Consider the following 12885-nt stretch of genomic DNA (forward strand, 5'->3'; position numbering starts at 1 on the left):
GAGATAAATATTTAAAAAAAGACATCATGCTATATTGAATAAATAAAATTTATGGATAATTTCTGTCCCATCAAAAAGCTACGTGGTCTTTTTTTAAGATAGATGAGCTTAGAAAACAAATCAAAAACAAATTAGGCACCACACGACAGCCGTGAGGTCGGGCTGCCCATTTATTGTGGCATGGTTCGCGCTCCAGCTGAAATATTTAGCCGGTACACTGGGAAACCTAGCTTGTGGTATTTAACATGCATCACACAGTAATGTTACAGGACTATAGGCCGGTACGATGCTCGTCGAGATCGAAAGGGGCATGTGCAGAGATCGAGCCGGAGATCCCTGGGTTCCGCAGTGCGAAAATTCTCTTTGCCGTCTTTGAGGATATGGTGCGCCCAAAAATATTCTGGCAGCGGCATTCTGTGCCAATATATTATCTAAAAATGTGAACACGCACAAGTTCTACAATCTAAAATTAACTACCTTAAATATAGTGATTTTTGTGGTAATTAAAAAGCAATCTGATCATCCTTTGGCTGTCGGTGAATAAGAATAAGTGTTGAAAACCTTTCAATGGTCGGAAACCACCGCCTTCCCGGATGACTGTTCTGGTAAACAACTGCTGGAATGAGCCGTTTGCAACAAACTTTACACCAGAGCACTGCACGGGCCGGAATTCACAGGCCCAGCCGACCCGGCCCGGTAGGTATACTGTTCGAGGCCGGCCCGGGCTCAACAGGTTCTTATAATGAGAGCTCGAGCCCGTCTCGGGCCCGACAGGTTTTTAAAATCTGAGCACGAGCCCGGCCCGTGACAGGGGCGGATATAAAAGAGGGCCGATTCGTGTATTGAATAGTTCAAAACGTTTCCACGCCCGACTCGGACTGGTTCGCTTGGCTGGCCCCGGCTTGGCGGGTCGGCTTAGGCCGAAATAATCTTGTAACAATCCCGAGCCCGGCCCGGGCTTGAGCGATACATGCGCTTCGCGACACGGGCCCGGCCCGCGGGTCGGTCAGGGCTTGGGCTTTCGGGCTGGCCCGGTCCCGTACAGTGCTCTACTCATATTCTCCCACCATAGGAATTCTCTCTAATTATTATGATGCCTTCGTCAGACAAAGACGTACATACATTCCAAAATCGCAGCACTTCGTGGTTCTCTTATATTGCTTAAACGAAACGTCTTACCTCCCGAGATCTCTAGACATTACTTTCTCTGCTGAAGCGGCAAGCTTGTGGCAGTGCCGTTGTGCTTCCTTGTTCTCATCGTTATTGACGGGGAGATTTGCGGAGAGCAAGTCGTCTGCTTCTTGCGCAGGAGTGGCGGTGACGTCAGAACGACGCCGAGCTCTGATTGGCTGATTGAAAAAAAATGGCGGGTAGACCTGAATCTCGATGCCTTAAGGTCTATCCGCTATTTTTTTCAATCAGCCAATAAGAGCTCCGCGTCGTTCTGACGTCACCGCCACTCCTGCGCAAGAAACAGGCAACTTGCTCTCCGCATAACCAAGAGGCGACCATCAGCGTTGTACGTTGTCGTTGCCGCGGTTATATAGACATCTGGGGCTAACACCTACATCGGCTGGCTGATCAGCGAGTTTGTCGCCCGTGGCGATTGGTGAAGTGCCGCGCGTGAGGTATCACAAACGCTATCAATATTGTGACGTTCACCTCGGAAAGACAGGGCCGACTGAACGTCGCCATCTGCGGCTCTCGCAAATTTTTGATGACCTCATCGTGGAGCCGAATATTACATTTATAGTTTGTCGGCCCCAGCGATGTACAACACGGCTACCAGGCCACGGCCCGCCGGGTCCAACCACAATACCGTTAGCAACCACGTGATGTGTTGGTCAGACCTGCATATCTGGGAAACAATATATCACGTGTATTTCTTAATTGGCTTATGATGGCACCCGACAGCCCGCAGCTTAGGGTTTAGCCTATCGCAGGATGCGATGAAGTACACGTGTTCGATGGTTATTCAAAGTGCTACAGAGAGTATGCCCATGCCTGACACATGAGTTATCTCCTGCTTCATTTGGGCCGTCTGTATCGTCAAAGTAAGGGGGCGGCGAAGCTTACATTTATATGTTGTCTGCGGATATTCGCCCTCAATCCTGAGAAGTGAAAATCGAGACCACCACACCGCATATTCCGTCAGTACCTTCCACAGCTTTGACTTCGTGTCCTTGACCTTCACTGCACTCAAAGCTAGCGTAAAACGGAAAGCTGATCATGCGCGCCTCTGCAGCGGTAGCGCGAAATGTGTAAACTATTTTTTTTTTTACGAAAATAATTCCTGGAGAAGGGGAACAAGAGGGACAAAGGACAAACATAAATCTCCAAACACAGCTGTCCAGCTCGCTTGCACCTATAATTTTTTTTTAACTTCGCCATTCATTCTTACCCGCTGTTTGTGTATGTGTGAACACCTAGATGGTCAAACAAATTTGCAGTCGAACGTTATTTTTTTTATCTTTGACGACCCTCCTACAGGCAGACTTGGGAAGTAATCCGTAACAAGTAATGGATTACTTGTAATTCGTTACTTTTTTAGGTAATTTTGTAATTGCCACGTTACTTTTTTGCGGAAGTAATTTCTAATGTAATTTTGTTACAAAATATTGGTAAGGGATCACTTTAATTACTACGTTCTGTTTTAAAAATATGATCATACTACAGTAACTGGAGCAATACGAGCAGAACATTCAGCAGCATAAAGAGAGCAAGTTCAACAAAATAGAAGACATCAGGAAGTTGAGAATAACCGAAAAGAAAACGCGATTTCTTGTATGACCGGTCACTAGAACCAAGAAAACGGGCAAGGCATGTACAAATATACGAAAAACAAATATCAAGTAAGACAACGCCGAATAGGCTCTCCGTCACCCTCCATCTTGTTTTTCTTCTTCTCCCAGGCAGGAGAAAGATCTTCGGGTTTATTCGTTTTTGTCTTTTACACCGTTTCACCCTTTCCAACTTCTTCGACGTCTCCCGCCACCTGCACAAATATCAAACACCCGAGTTCGTACCCCCCCCCCCCCCACCTCCAATTCGCGGGTTCACAACTCGCGTAACAGACGATGTAGCCTCGCGCTAGGGGGTCGAATTCTTTTTGTCTTTGATGTGCGCTACTTTATGCTAGAACGCTCTTCAGACACGGCTGAAAAGCGCCCGGCGCGAGGCTAAGAGCATCGTCTTCGTGGGTACGGACGATATTTCTTTCGGTTTACTTGTCTGGGCATGGTGGTCGAGTCCACTCCTCACTTTACAGTCAACTGTCAACGTAAAGGGGGAGGAGGGGGGGGGGGGGGGGTAAGGCCATCTAAGGAGTGCTGACAGAGAGAGAGAGAACGCGTAAAAGTGGTGTGATCCTTTATTGCTTTGCGCGACCGATGGCCACCGCTTCTCTCCCTCTCTATGCCCTCTGCTCCCCTGGCCTCCACGAATATTGGTATGAAAGTGAGAACCGATGAACGATCGATAACCCGTATCCGCCACTTTTTGTCTGACTGGTCGAGTTTTCGGTCATGGAGTGTCTCTCGAGCATCTCTTAATGAGATGCTCGAAATTCAGGGCATTAAGGAGAACGGACACCTAGAGTTTCAGTGCATGCTTTCCATGCCCCCCAAAAAAACATTGTCATCAGCAAGAACAACAAACTCTATCTACGGAAACACGTCAAGGTAAGCTGGGACACCTGCATCCCACATTGGCTATACATTGTAACGTTAGAACCATTTTTTTTTTTTTCTTCTGCAAAACAGGCGAAACACTCGAGTCAAAAGAGAGCTTTGGTAGATCGCGTCCTTAGCTCCGAATCTCGTAGCAGAGGCAGACGCTGCTACTGATCATGCGCACCGCTAGCTTCGTCTGCACAATTCCAGGGATCATTGCCGGAGGCCGTAAGCTAGCGGGATGGCGGGTGTGGTTGCAGCTTTCGGTGCCTTGTCAGCTTACAGGTGAACGGAATGCACTTACAATTTTATTTTTACAAGGACTACCATAATACGGGCGCATGAGAAATGAAAAGTGGTGTTCCAGAACATTTTTGAAAAATATCAAAATTGTTTCTGTTGTTTTCAGGATAAGTGTACGGAAAAAGTAACGTGAAAGTAATTTGTAACGTAACGAGTAAAGTAATCCGTAACTTTTCAGCGAAAGTAATTTGTAACGGTAATCCATTACATTTGAGGCTCGGTAATTTATAATTGCAATCCATTACATTTTTCACGTAACAAGCACATGTCTGCCTACAGGTAATCAAATCACGCCAAATAAAATAGTGTCCTGAGTTATTTTGTGATCGTTCCTTGTTATTTGCTATGTGTAAAGCATGCGCCAACTCCTCCAGCCATTTAATTAATTCATCAAACTGAACATTGCAGAAACAAAGAATATAGCACTGAACGGAATCCGGGAGGAAAACTCACCAGAGAACAGCTCACAGCAAAACCGGCGGATGCGGAGACAAGCTCACCGGCCATGGAGCGTATGCGGAGAAAAGCTCGCCGATTTTTTTTTCTTCTTATTTTTATATGGGTGTTGTTATATCATGCGTAACATATATCAATTTAATTTTATTAAAATTTGACATCTTTGTAAAAAATGTCCTTTTTTTATTATTTGTTAAAGTCATTGGTATAATGGTCCGAAATTAATAATTGCGGGCGACTGTTTTCCGTGGTATACTCTTTAGGCAACGAAAGCCTAACTCAAAACTTTATGAACTTGAAGAAAACGAAAAAGTTCAAAAACTTAATAATGGCTGACTAAAACCTAAAAATCAAAACTGTAAATGCCGAAAATCCAAAAGTGCATGCGCAACAACGCGGTGCCTGAAATTCTCTTTGAAGCTTTTGTTAACCTTTGAAGACATGATCAGTAGGATAATGAGATTTTCTTCCACGCATTGTTTGGATTCAGAATGGCGTCCTTCAGTGTTTGTATTTTAGTGCAAAATATTATTAAGTAATTAGGCAACAACCCTAATTTGTGTTGTACGCAACCATTTTTTTTTCTCGACTACATGGGTTTTATGGAAATTCCAGAAATTTAAAGCATGATATCAGCAAAAATGATATTCATTTTTTCACCAAAAAAATGCTTTTCTTGGAGTTCAGAGGCTTCTTTATCCAAATTAATGTTTTAATACATATCCAAGACATTAAAAAATGGCCGTGTCTCCTTTGGCACGGATTGATCTGGTGGCGTCGCTTCAATCTAGGAACAATTATCAAGTGTACACATGTACAACACGTTAAACCATCTGGTGAAGAGCGCCGCGAACAAATGCGCCTGGCGTGTGGAAACTACACGTTTGTGATGCTAAGACGTTTCACGTATGCATCACCTAGCAATTCGCCATAAATGCTGCGCTTTTTCCCGCGCATCATTCGTTTAGACAGTTACGGCAAACACACAAAGACGACGAGTGTCGTGTCAATGTACTTCTGGAACTACTTGATGTGCCCGGTCGGTTCGTAGTGTTGACTGCCGTCGGACTTAATGTGAAACTCGGTGATCTTTTGGTTGTTTTCTTTGGGATAATAATCCTCCAAAACGTTTCTTAGGGTGTACTTATTCTGACAGAAAGGTTATTTTAGTAGAGAAATCACTTAAGCGAGGCCTACCCATAGACCCCCCCCCGGGCCGACTGGAAAAAGTACGCTCCGCCTTTTGCACCTGCGCTGCTTCTGCCAGTTCCTCGGTTGGTACTGCTCCGAAAACAGGTATCAGTTTCCAAAGTGCACGATCCACAGAGCGCAGAATCGACATCGTGAGGCTCGACGAACTCGTGTTACGATTGAGTAAACCTATTTTGCCGTGTGTCGCAGGATCAGCTCTGTGAGCCTCTATTGCTTTTTCGCTCGCCATGGGTTAGTATTTGTGAACATGCTCGGCGCAGGGACGGGGGCTTATTAAATTTCGCTACATTTGCTCCGTGCTTTTCCGTGCTCGGAAATATGTCGGGGTCGGAATTCACTTTGTTGTGCAAGTTGCCACAGTACAGACAGGCCTGAAATACGAAAAGCTTCTCTGCGAGGTGCAGCCGAGCAGCCGAGGCACGACGGCCGCACTGCAGGCTGCAGACGGTGCAGCCCGGTGAGCGTTCGTGAAATTAAGTAACCTCGCTGGCGTCTGATTTCCACCCGTCCCCTTGTCGCTGCCATGAAGCTTAGAACCATCGGCAGCATTAAAGCAGCAAAATTTTGCGGTGGCTTTTTTTTTTTTGGTAAAGTTCTGGAAGTAACTGCGTTAGTCGTAACGCGTTACTTTATTTTGTTAGTAACGTACTCGTTAGTTTTTACATGACAAACAAGTAAAGTATTTTCGAACAAGGTAAGAGCGGCACCGGCACATACAGACAAAAAGAACGAATATGCGCACACATACATAGGCATACACATATACAGAGGATAAACACGAGAAAAACATAAAGAATTCAACTTCGCAATCAACAGTATACAAAAAAGTGGTGGTTACTTATTATAAAGCTTTTTGAATGGAACAATGACTAACGGAGTGCATTTCAATATCACGGGAAAACAGGGTGTTTAATAAAAGTGGTAACTGGTGGCGATATCTTTGTAGACCGAAATTTGTCCTTGAAAAGGGAATACGCCAGGGGGGCTATGTCGCGATGGGTACACAGACTCGTTTGCTTCTAGATTACCAAGATCTAAAGAAATGACATTATTTTCTCTTACGAATCGTTGATAATTAGCTATCAGTCTATGTGCAAACAAATTGGTTATATCAATGACTTTATGTTTTTCAAAAAGAGGAAGGGAATGATAGTCACGCGGAACATTTTCGATTATACTGGTGCCTTTTTCTGTAATAGGCGTAATTTGTTAATGTTGCCCTTTGCAGTCAAACCTCATACCAGGTGGGAGTAGCAGAGCACAGGGTAAAACAGAGCATTGTAAATTAGTTTTTTTAATATTTACCGGAAGTATGTGCCTGAATTTATTCAGTATTCCGACAACTTTGCATAGCTTTTTATGAATATAGGCAACATGATTATTCCAGGACATGTGACAAGAAACTATTACTCCCAACGTCTTTATACTATCGACGCACTCTATCGCACAATCCCCCAAAAACAAATCGCGCGACAACCTAATGCGTGGTCCTGGACACTGAAATAAAACTGCCTTTGAAGACGCACCTTTACGTTTCACGTAAAGGTGCGTCTTCACACTGGCACCGACGACAAAGAGGCAAACCTCATGTATCTAGCCTCTTCTACGTGCGATGCGTGGCGGCACACGCACGCACGTTGCGCGTTGCTCGCGTGAAGATGCGCTCCGATAAGAAACCGAAAATCAAAAACGCGTCCATATTCACCTTTTTTTTTTTTTTTTTTTGGAACGCCGTAAAATGCTGGGCGTGCCTTATATCCTTGTAGCGTGGGTGTATTTAGTAGCTTTCAATGATGCCCAGCCAGATTCTAATTGAAACCGTGCTTTAAAATCGATCATTAACAATTTAATTACTCAACATTCAATAAATACCCAATTATATTGAAAGCTAATAATTTTCCCTAAAGAAACACTGAACTTAGGGGAAAAAAACTCCACCTGGTTAGGACAGGCATGTCTCACGTAAATGTTTGTCAAAAAGGAAATTTTTTTTTTTGTGCCCAATATTTATGCTAGAATACGAGTTTTTCGATTTGCGGGCGAAACCGAAATTGTACCTCTGTGGATGATTATCATGATAGTGTTTGTACCCAACTAGTGTGCGCTCTGAATGTCCAGCGAACTCAGAGCGCACACTATAGACCTTTGCAAAAATTGCCTTCTGCGGGCTGCCATCTTTGTCTGCTGGGCTCTGGAACGCATTCTGAGCATGCGCAGTTGCTCTGCTGTGTAGTAGATCAGACCCTGCGCATGCGTCCACAGCTCAGTGACTCGGCATTTTTCGTCCTGGCGACAAGGGCTGCAAAGGTCTATAGACCTTTTTCACAAGGGCGCCGCAATCTTGAAATTTTATCTCTTCCAGTATGGACGAAAACATTGATTTGTCGTCGCCACGTCAATAGAGCACATTTAGGATAAAAGCGTAACCGTCACCCATTCTTCCTTTGTCTCCCCTGTAATTCTTCTTTTTTTTATTTTAATGGTTGAAACATTTTAATATTTTTTCGCCGCCTATACCGGATATGCCTATTAAGTGGTTGGGGACAAGAGTAAGCAAAAAAGGTCTATACGCCGTTCACCCCTAAACCGAGACTGCGGTGGAAGATACGCCGTCGTTGGACCAGTCATACGCCTCTCTTTCGCCACGTGATCACGCTCCCGCCCATACCCACGCGCAGAGAGCCTGCTCGGGTGATGAGAGGGAGGCAGGTACAAGGCTGGGGCTAGATAAGAGACGGAAAAGTTTCGGGGGCGCCTTACCGCAACCGCTCGCTTTGTACCTGCTCCACGAGTGGTAACTTTAGTGCACTACTACTCGTCTCACGCGCTCAAAGTCTGTCTGAAAATGACTGATTTAGTGGTTTTCGATAACGCTCAGCAACTTTCTAATTGGAACCATATGTCTATTTCCCCTAGTTAAAAAGTTAATTAACAAGTTTTAATTAATTATCAGGCTAATTAGTAGGTTTTTGGCAATTCCTGACGTCCGCCGTGGCTGGTAGTTTGTTCCCGAAGAGAGTTTCTTCTTTTTTCAATCGCCCTAATTTTTAGGATTTTCGAAAGTCTTCGCAAAAACACCCGGTATATATGTATATAATGTGCGTGTGCGTGTGTGCGTGTGTGCGCGCGTGCGTGCGTACGTGCGTGTGTGTGTGTGTTTGAAAGAAAGTCAGGCCATCATATTGCGTAGAACCGTCACCATACGCCTCCTGGGAACGCGATGACTCTTCCGGCCGACCGCGACACGCGGGGCCAAAACGACCGCTGGCGTGCTCAGGGACCATGGGGCCGACTGAAGCCTTCCAACCGGCGCCGTGTCGCTGCCCGGAGCAGCCGTTCCGCTCTGATTTTCGCGCTAAGCGGCAGGCGTAGACATGCGAGCGCGACATTCTCTTCTCCAAGACCAAACGGGCGTGGGTCGCTTCCTTCGAAGCACTCAAATATTTATCGCGTATATATTACGGATGATTTCATCTCAAATCGGGCAGGCAAAAGGGTAGAGTTTTCAAGTTTCTCGAAAAAAAGATGTTGCAGAAATTTTTCTACCTAGAAAAAGGGTGGAGCCCGTGGGTTCGGATAATTGCTGGTTCTCGATTACAGACCGCAGATGCATGCGGCCGTGGTGGAAATTGGTGTTTTCCCGACTTCCGAAGCTCGCATGTTTGACTCTCTCCTCCCGTTGTTTTTTCCTCTTCGTTATTTTCATTTATGTTTATAACTCTGTGGCCACCATGAAGAGGTCTTGATGTATTTCAATACTCATAGGCATTTGATCACTCACATGTCAGGTCATTTTTTTATACACTTTGACCGGCTGCAATCTGCCACCTACTTAAGCTATATTTTTAATATTTACGTCCATGCAAAGCCAAAAGGAAGCTGCGTATAAATATTATAAATAATTCAGTTGTTTTCGATATCTCCTTCGACAATCATCACTTAAAATTCATAAAAATACAAAAAGTTGCAAGTTTGAAATTAGTTATATTTAAAAAAAACTTTTTGTTTGTGTGTGTGTTCTTTGTACAAAATATTGTCTTCTACAAAGAATCATATATTTTAAATGTAATATTTGGTTGTATAGCGTCTATTTAGGCCCGAATATCTTAAAATGCGTGTTGGCATTTAGCTGAAAAAACAGAAAACCTTATCAATTTTTGGCGTCTCTGTGATTTTTAAGATATATATCTCGGGCGATATGTCCTCGCCCAGGTGGTGACAGGTACGTTCCTGGTGACACCCTGGTGAAAAAGATTATTTTTATAAGGAATTTATTGTTCCAATAAACGCATATGATCAAATAAGATCTTATAATAACCGTATAGGAACATATGAGCAATATAGTATTATATAAGAAGTTATAAGCAATCATCTTATATATTTCTTCTACCTTCTTTTAGAATCTTATATTGCTCTTATATGTTCTTTTTCGGTTCTTATATTATCCTATTTGATCATATGGCTTTACTGGACCAAGAAAGTTCTTATACGTACACGATTTTTTACTAGGGCAGGAATGATGCCAAGGCGGTTCAAGTAAAAAAACAGCCGTTTTACGTAAATAAAAAAAAACTCAATATTTGAGTTGACATTTCGATAAAAGAACATATTGCTTACAACTTTCCCTCTACCGCGAAGGCATTGTGATGACGTTCTACCCCTACAACAAAATACTGCAACCTAGACGCCTTCGCTCGACATCTCTTTTCCTACGTTCACCGTCCTCGCTAATGCCGTTCCTCCCAGACTCGTCGTGACATTCACCCCTGCGCACACAATAATAAGAAACAATAGTAGAAAACAACACCGGAGCTTGCCTCACCAAGTATTGTGTCACGTGCTCCTCCGACTTAGCGAAGCAATCCGTGTAGTCATGTGACACGCTTCGAGTTAAGAATTGACTCTGGTACCTTATGGCAAAACAGAGCTTAAATTTGGAGTATCGTTTTGCTACGTAAAAGAATTGTTTTTACAGCGGAAGAGTATATGAGTCGTAGGTCGGGTTTTTTCGTGTCCGTCGACAGAAAACCATCGCGCGCGCCTTATCGCCGTTCGCGCACGCCTTATCATTTATCCTGTGGCTTTGACACTCCTTTTAATAAGAAAACCACAAACCAAGTGTCAAAACTTCGTGATAGATTATAAGGCGCTCGCGAACGATGATAAGCACGTAGCGCTCCATGCATACGTTTCGTGGTAAAGATTGGGGTTGCATAAGCTGCCGTGGCAACGGCAGCATACGAAGTTTTTACGGCGAAGCTGTGAATACCTCTACCACCCAAGGAAATGTTCGTGTCGTCGTTGTAAACAAAAAACTCCAAACGAACAATTGAAGGCAAAAACAGCATGTCTCCTTTAAAATCAGGCATACAGCGTACAGCTCAGTATCCGTTTCAACAAAGAAAACCACAAAACAAGCATCAAAACCACATGAAGCATGATAAAACGCGTGTGACCAATAGGAACACCCTCCCACGCGTTCCGGTAAAGATTACGTTTGCATCTGCTTCCAAAGGGGTTGACTTCATTCGAAGCCGTCGTGTGAAGTGCGAACCGCATAATTGATGATAACGGCACCTGCTGCCGCGGCGACAGCAGCTTGCAACGTGGAGAGTGACGTCACTAGCCTTTTATACCGTATTTACTCGAGTAATAGCCGCACTATTTATGAAGAAGGCCCTTGTGTCTACTTTCTCGCAAAGCACATATACAGCCAATCATTGCGTTGCGCATAAATAACATAGTGAATAACTATAGTCCGTTACAACCTAAGAACGAAGGGCGAGGGTAAGACGGGCCGGAGAGGAGGAAGCAGACAGAACGCCGGAGAAGAGAGGGGAAAACCTCCTTCTCTCTTTATCGTTCCGTGTGCTTCCTCCTCCCCGGCCCGTCTTACCCTCGCCCTTCGTTCTTAGGTTGCAACGGACTATAGATGAAGAAAACGAGTCTCCATACAAATGCAACCTCCACAGATGGTATCTTCGCACGAAGACGTTATCTATGTCCTGGGCGTTTTCAGATAAGATTGAACAACCATGTCCGGTGACCATTTTTAATTTTGATGAAAAAAATATGCTTTGCTGGCTTTATGCCCAGAAGAATAAAACCAATTCCAGTTTTCGAAAAACAAATTTTGCCTTTGCGAAAAAAAAAAATGTTAAGCACCCTCTCAGTCACGTGCGCATTTTGCGTATCGCGCAATGTTGGCATTTCGGGCGGCTTCCCTCAATAAACTGTTCCGGCGACGGGTCTAGAAATATTCACTGAACAATTAGGCATAGGAAAAATTGACAAAAAGTATTAATCACCGAGTATTAGGGTAGTTATTTTGAAAAAAAAATCGCAAACACGGCACATTGCGCAATAACGCTCTGGATTAAAGAATATTTTCCTCCTTATCTATAAAAGCCGAGATCTTAAACCTTTGCCAGTGTGTTGCCCTGTATATAGTTCATCTTTGCGTGAAATATTGTTGTCCTGGTTAGCGGGAGAAATTTACAGGAATTGCTCACACAGGAACATTTAACTAAAAATGCATAATTTTGAAATCATTCTAAAAAAAAGGCCATCTTTAATATTCTTCAAACTCTCTGAAATTAATGTTTATAATATCATACTAACAGAGTCTGCCAAAAAATGATACCGTATTTGTGTGGCTTTTAAGTTATAAAGGAAGAAACATGGCCAAATTGACGCTAACGCGGCTGCCGTAAATGGGGCGTGCACATACCCGTTCTTCACAATCATTAAAAAGCGTTAAAATGCTACGGGGTGGTCAGGAAAAGACACATTGACAGCAGAGAGGTGGACGGTAGTTTTGAATAGAAAATTCCTAATACATTTTCGTAACTAGGACCGTCCCAAAAATGCCCATGGGTCGGAGCGATCGAGGTGCGCCACCCTGTAACATGCTTCGCGGTGCCTGTTTCAACAGCCGGTGTGTAGCATCTCCGTCTGCGCGACGTAAAGGAAGCAACCGGAACGACTTGCAAACAGATCAGCCTACAAGCTTGGCGATAACATGATATAGGAAGTAGGGCGCAGCAGAACCTGAACCTGCGCCGCCTGTGAGCGCCAATAGATCCGCCGCCGTGGAGGGCCGCGCAACGCGAAGAAAATAAAGATACATAAAAAAAGGAAAAAAAATTGCGATTGAATTAGATTATCTGTAACTTCATTTATAAGACAACGGTTTGGAGAATCGTGTTTTTTTTTTTTTTTTTAGGAAGGTTATCGTTTTCAA

Source organism: Ixodes scapularis, unplaced genomic scaffold, assembly GCF_016920785.2.
Source record: "Ixodes scapularis isolate PalLabHiFi unplaced genomic scaffold, ASM1692078v2 PGA_scaffold9__187_contigs__length_104089568, whole genome shotgun sequence".
Classification (NCBI taxonomy): Eukaryota; Metazoa; Arthropoda; class Arachnida; order Ixodida; family Ixodidae; genus Ixodes; species Ixodes scapularis.